Source organism: Lutra lutra, chromosome 4 (genome assembly GCF_902655055.1).
Source record: "Lutra lutra chromosome 4, mLutLut1.2, whole genome shotgun sequence".
NCBI classification, from domain to species: Eukaryota; Metazoa; Chordata; class Mammalia; order Carnivora; family Mustelidae; genus Lutra; species Lutra lutra.
In genome coordinates this window covers 107,737,746-107,744,894 of record NC_062281.1, presented here as the reverse complement: position 1 = coordinate 107,744,894, position 7,149 = coordinate 107,737,746, and the positions used below count along the sequence as shown (strand labels likewise).

The window sequence follows — 7,149 nt, the reverse complement described above, 5'->3', positions numbered from 1 at the left end:
TGTCTCCCTTTATAAGAATTAGATTGTGATCAAATGAATGGTGTTACATATTTTATCTTTGCATTGATTATCTGATTGCTCTTTTTAATTAGATATTTTTAAAATATCATATTCTTTTTTATTGTGTTCAGTTAGCCATGCAATACCATATTCTTATAAAGATTCTTCATTAAAATATTACTGGTTCAAATTTTTCTACCTTCACAATAACCATGAAGTAGAACCAACTTTCCTCTGACCCAGATCACCTTCTGTAATGGCAGGGTGAAGAACTGTGTGAACTCCCTCTAAAACAAAAACAAAATATGGTAAAAGAACTACACTTACAATTTTGGAAATCTTTTATTTTTTCAAAAAGATTTTATTTATTTGACAGAGAGAGACACAGTGAGAAAGGAACACAAGCAGAGGTAGTGGGAGAGAGAGAAGCAGGCTTTCAGCTGAGCAGGGAGCCCAATGCGGGGCTCCATCCCAGGACCCTGGGATCATGACCTGAGCTGAAGGCAGCCACTTAACAGCTGAGCCACCCAGGTGCCCCAGAAATCTTGTATTTAGCTAAAGCCACAAAACAAAAGAAAAATCAGTTATCAAAGAGAAACTATTAATCTTCATTAAGATAGCAGTCTATAATGCTTTAATTTGGAGCAATTCAAACCCCCCCTTCTTTCTCTAAATAATCTGAATAGATCTATAAAAACCAAAGAGTTTCAACTAGAAAAAGAGAGAGAGAAAGAACCAAAGAGGAGAAGTAGAGAGAGAAAAAGAAGTCCAGGCCCAAATGACTTCACCAATAAATTCCTCCAAACATTTTTTGAAAGACTTAATAAGCATCCTTCACATACTCTTCCAAAAAATAGATTACACTTCTCAACTTATTCTATGTGGTCACTATTATTATGATATGAAAATCAGAAAAACATATTACAAGAAAAGTACAAGCATCATTTTGTGGCAGTGAGAGCACAAATATAGGAGAGTGCAGGGCTGTAGTAGTAGGAAGAAGAGGAGTGTTGGGAGGTGGTGGCTGCTCTGGAGGCCAGGTCAGTGATCCAGCTGCGTGGCCTTCGCCTATGGGAGTGGGTGGCTGCCTCCCTCTGAAAAGGTTTCAAAATGACCAAAGAGAAGTTTCTTCCCAAAAAGTTTCCATCAAGTAAGACAGACTTCAAAGTTATAGCACGTGATGAGTTTTTCAAAGATGGAAACAACGTGAAGCATATATCCAATTCAAATGAGGTGACTGGCTTAAAGGAGTCTGAAGAAAAACTAAAGCAACAAGATTCTGCTCAAAGGGAAAACATCCTTGTAATGCCACTAACAACCCAGGAGCAAGAGATGAAAGAATGTGTCACTCAAATTAAGTACCTCAAGTAAGTCCAGCAGCCTAGTGTTGCCCAACTGAGATCAACAATGGTAGACCCAGTGATCAACTTGGTTTTTTCCTAAAAATGAAAAATGAACTACAATAGGCTAAAGACAAACTGGAACAAGCTCCAAATGAATTGAGTGCCTGGATGTTTCCACCTGACAGGTAAACAAATCATACTCCCCATTTAAGACTTCCCTGATAGTTCCAGAAGGAGAAAGCTTGGAACAGCCACAGACTGGTTTCCACACCAAAACTCAGACTTTTTTTTTTTATTTTAATTTTTTTTTAAGATTTTTTATTTACTTCACAGAGAGAGAGAGATCACAAGCAAGCAGAGAAGCAGGCAGAGAGAGGAGGGAGCAGGCTCCCCGCTGAGCAGAGAGCCCGATGTGGGGCTGGATTCCAGGACCCTGAGACCATGACCTGAGCTGAAGGCAGAGGCTTAACCCACTGAGCCACACAGGCACCCCAGACTTTTTTTTTTTCTAAGATTTGTTTATTTATTTATTTGGCAGAGAGAGGGAGAGAGAGAGGAAACACACAAGCAGGAGGAGCAGTAGGCGGGGGTGGGGGGGGGGGAGTAGGCTCCCTGCAGAGCAGAGAGCCAGATGTGGGTGGGGCTCAGTCCCAAGAACCTAGGATCATGACCTTATCTGAAGGCAGAGACTTAACCTAGTGATCACCCAGGCACCCCAAACTCAGACTTTTTGAGCGAAAAAAAGCCACATTTTTATACTATCCAGCTTATAATGGTTAATGTAAAACTTACCAAATGAAACTTGTGTTTTAGCTTTTTTCTCTTCCCCCTGCCACCTTACTTCTGAGACCTGATGGCATGGGACTATTCCAAAGAAGTGGCCAACTCTGAAAAATTTCCGTTCTAAAACGTGTAGACTCTTGAGAAATGTTTCTGTTTGAGGAAAAGAGAGGGAGAAAGGGAAATGTCAAGTCTGTGGCACACTCTCTTCAGTTTGGAGGAATGAAAACCTAGAGATTTAACATCATGAACTGAACAGGTAAAATTCCAGTAAAATGTAAAAATGGGATCCGCATCACTCTTAACCTTGAGTGTAGTGACTTAGAGACACTGTATATCAGTGTTTCCCATGTGATTGTTGTTGAACTTCTCGGTCAAAACTCAAATGAGATGAATTTTGCCTTAGAAATGTTTATTTGCCAAGAACCAATTTAATAGTCATGAGTCAAATAATAGATGTTAGTGCAAGTACGTCAAATATTTAGCCATTTAGTTTGAGGCTTTATATAACTTTACTGAGCCTTAAATCCGTGTGGTTTTAATCAATGGTTTGTTCTTTGAATGATCTTATCAAGGCTGTAGATGGTCTTATCAAGGACATAAAGGTATGGTATCAAACCTTCAGGCTGAAACTTTTGGAAGCATTATAAACACTCATTTCACTACTAGACTATATAAGGATATTGGTTGTGATGAAACTTGCTGCATTTTTTTCAGTAGTGAAATTAAGTTCCCATTCCATTCAGTAGGCACATTTTGAAAGAGCATTGTTGTTGGTATTAACGGGAGAATGTGTTTCCTTCATTGTATTTGGGCCTTCTGTATTGCACTCTTCTTTTTTTTTTTTTTTTTAAGATTTTATTTATTTGAGAGAGAGAGAGAGAGTGAGAGAGAGCATGAGAGGGGAGAAGATCAGAGGGAGAAGCAGACACCCCGCGGAGCTGGGGGCCCATGCGGGACTCAATCCCAGAACTCAGGAATCATGATCTGAGCTGAAGGCAGTCACTTAACCAACTGAGCCACCCAGGCATCCTTGTATTGCACTCTTAAAATATATTTATTTATTTATTTATTTATTTATTTATTTATTTATTTGAGAGAGAGAGAGAGCATGAGCAGGGGGAGGGAGAGTGGGAGAAGCAGACTCCCCATTGAGCAGGGAGCCAAACCTCACAGGGATTAATCCCAGAACCTGAGCCAAAGGCAGATGCTTACCCAACCTGGCCACCCAGGCACTCCTGTATTGCACTCTTGATATTCAATTAAATATGCCTTGAAAAAATATTACAAGAAAACTACAGAGCAATAGTCCTTATGATTATAAATGCAGAATATCATCAGTAAAATGCTGACAGACTGAATCCAGCAAAGTATGAAAAGGATTGTACACCATCATTAAGTAGAGTGTATCCTAGAAATATAAGGTAGATTTAAGATTAAAAAAAAATCAATCAACATAATCCTGTATATGAATAGAATACCTGATAAAAGCTATATGTTCATCTCAACAGATAGGGGGAAAGCATTTGAAAAGTTACATCTTATCATGATAAAACTATTTAACAACTAGAAATACATGGGAATCCTCTAAGTTTGAGAGAATAACATCCACAACTAACAGGATATTTAATGAAGAAAAATGAATGTTCCTCTTAAAATCAGGAACAAAAAAATGGTATTCATTTTTACCACTTCAACTTAATATTTTACTGAAGATTCTAGCCATGATAATTAGGTAAGAAAGAAGTAAAATGCACCCAGATTATAAAGAAAGAAGTAAAGCTATTTTTATTGGTAAGTGACCCAATCCTGGATATAGAAAATCCAAAGGAATACACACACACACACACACACACACACACACACACACACACACACATTATCTGAACTATTAATGGTGTTCATCACTGTGGTAATATCCAAGATCAATTTACAAAAACCAACTGTGTTTTTATACACCAGCAATAAATGATCTGAACATCAAATAAGGAAACAATTTAATTCATAATGGCAACAAAAAATAAGTAGAATAATTTTAACAGAAGAAACACTAGATTTAAACACTGAAAATTTCAAAGCATACTGAGAGAAATTAAAGAAGATCAAAAACATCCCATGTTTCAAGACTTAACATTGTTAAAATGGCAATATTCCCCAAATGTATACATTCAATGCAATTTCCATGTAATTCCTGCTAGTGTTTTGCAGAAATTGGAAAGTTGATCTTAAAGTTTATGTGTAAATTCAAAGGATCCAGAATTACCAAAACTGTCTTAAGAAAAAAAAAACAAAGTTGGAGAACTCACATTTCAACTGACACTCTAAGGCTACTGTAAAGGTAGTGTTACACTGGCAAAGAACAGACACATGGATCATGAAGTAGAACCAAAAGTCAAGAAATATATACTATATTTATGGCCAATTGATTTTTGACAGAGATGCCAAGACAATTCAATGGGGAAAATAGTTTTTTCAACAAATGGTGCTAGATGATTAGATATCTACATGCAAAATAATGAATGTGGACTCATACTTCACACAATACACAAAAATGAACTCACAGTAGATCATAGACTACAGTGTAACAGTTAAATATGAAAAATTCTACAAGGAAGCATAAAGTAAACATCTGTGATCTTGTATTAGGCTATAGTTCCTAATGTATGCTACCAACTACAAAAGTGATACAAGAAAAATAGAGGTAAAGAATTCTTACCACTCAACAATAAAAAGACAAATGACCCAATTATAAAATGGACAAAGGATTTGAATCAACAGTTCTTCAAATAAAATATGTAAATGACTTATTTATTCAGCAAAATGTCTCCAAGGTCCAACCATGTAGCACATATAGGAATGTCTTTCATTATTGAGGCTGAATAATATTCCATTGTGTGTATATACCACATGTTGTTTATTCATTCATTTCTTGAATGGATAAGCCACATGGATTGTTTACATCTTTTGTATATTTTAAATAACACTGCTATGAATAAGAGTGTATTAATATCTGTCAAGATCCTGCTTTCAGTATCTGCCTTTGGCTCTGGTCATGACCCTGGGGTCTTGGGATCTAGGCCTGCATTGGGATCTCTGCTCAGTGGAGAGTCTGCTTCTCCCTTTCCCTCTGCCTGCTACTCTACTTGTGTTCTCTCTCTCTCTCTGTCAAATAAAAAAAATATATGTTACATATTTGTGGAACATAAGGAATAGCATGGGGGATATTAGGAGAAGGAAGGGAAAATGAAAGGGGAGAAATCGGAGTGGGAGAAGAACCATGAGAGACTGTGGACTCCAGGAAACAAACTGAGGGTTTTAGAAGGAAGGAGGGTGGAGGGATGGGAGAGCTGGGTGATGGGTATTAAGGAGGAATGTATTACATGTAGCACTGGTTGTTATAAAACTAATGAATCGTTGAACTCTACATCAAGAACTAATGATATACTGTATGGTGACTAACATGACATAATAAATAAAGAGTAAGAAAAACAAACAAAAAATAATTCTATGTTTAATTTTTGAGGAACTATCATACTGTTTTCCATAGTCTTTTCAGGAAGCTATAGCAAAACACCATAAACTGGGTGGACTTAAATAACAGACATGTATATTTCATGATTCTCAAGGCCAGGATCAAGGTGCTGGCCAATTTGGTGTGTAATGAGGGTCAGCTTTCTAGCTTGTTGATGGAATGTGTCATCATATGCCAGAAGGGAAGACACCTCCCTGAGACCTCTATCATATGGGCATTAGTCACATTAATGAGGGCTCAACAAACACTTATCATCAAGAAATCTTTGTTGCAAATAATCCTATACTGTAATAGTAGTAAAAACTGTTTCTCAAAAATATGTCTCCAAAAAACCATAAGAGTTGAATTATATGGAAGGGAAACTATTTAGAAAGTTCTTTCCATCTTGTAAGGGGACAAAAATCTTTCCATTTTAAGAGATAAAGTTGCCCACGTTAACTAAAAGCATGTTACTATCTTGAAATTTAAGGACAGATATTAAGATGGATTATCTTGGGTAGGATGAACTGGCAATAAGCATCTTTCTAGTAGTCTAGTAGACCTTTTTATAAAGAATAGAATGGAAAGTTGGAAACTAGTTTCCAGCTCCCTTTTCATTTGGGTTCATAATGTGGATTGTCCTCTGCCAATTAAATTGGCAGCCAGGATTTTGAAACTAGATTTTCATTGACTTCTCCATATTTCTGGTTTATGGGAGCCAAAGTCAGAATATTCAGTGGCATAAGGAAGGGAGAGCTAGTGCATTTCTCTTCTCTCTAGCAACTAACACAACTTCTCCACGGCTCCCACTCCAAAATGGAATGGGAGCCAAGGTTACTGGATAACTATGGTCTCTAAACTCTGGTGACATTTCCTCTTTATCTTTCCTTAATAAGAATAAGAGTGTTTCTTTGTCTTTAATCTTGGGAGTTGGGGAAGAGATCACTATTCACCTTTGGCTTCTGAGAAAACAAATTGTCTTCATTAAATTTCCTCTGTTTAAATTCTTAGCTTGGTTTTTGTGATCCTGGTAACTGATTGAAATACTGTGAACATTTCTTCTCTCAAACAAAGCCTTATAGTGAGAATTATTGCTAAAAGTTGCTACAGTAGACTCAGTGTGCATTGTCCAATCAAAGCTCCATTTATATCAAGAATCTGTGGAGAAAGCTGGCCTCAGCATTCTGGGTATCCAGTCACCATTTTGTTGATGTTGGCCTACAGTTGTGGCAGTGGCTTCTTGATTGCAATTTTCAGAGATACAGAGGTACAGCTAAGATAATATGTTCTCAAACTCCCTATTTCTAGAGGTGATCTCTGATTTCATAAACATTTCCATTTTCTGCTAACAAAACAAACAAACCTAAAGCTGTCTTCCTGTATAAAACCTTTACTGATAAACCTGAGAGTTTAAAAATATAAAATTCAGCTTCAGTTAAGATATTACATTTTTTACTACATTTTAAAACATTTTACATTTTTATCTGATCCATTTTGAACCATAATTTATCTAAA

The 7,149-nt window shown here is 36.8% G+C and overlaps 1 pseudogene; it reads left to right on the top strand.

Annotated features, from left to right (window-relative positions):
* Nucleotides 1-1,110: 1,110 nt before the first annotated feature.
* On the top strand, nucleotides 1,111-1,532 carry LOC125099235 (pre-mRNA-splicing regulator WTAP-like; annotated as a pseudogene).
* Nucleotides 1,533-7,149: the final 5,617 nt, after the last annotated feature.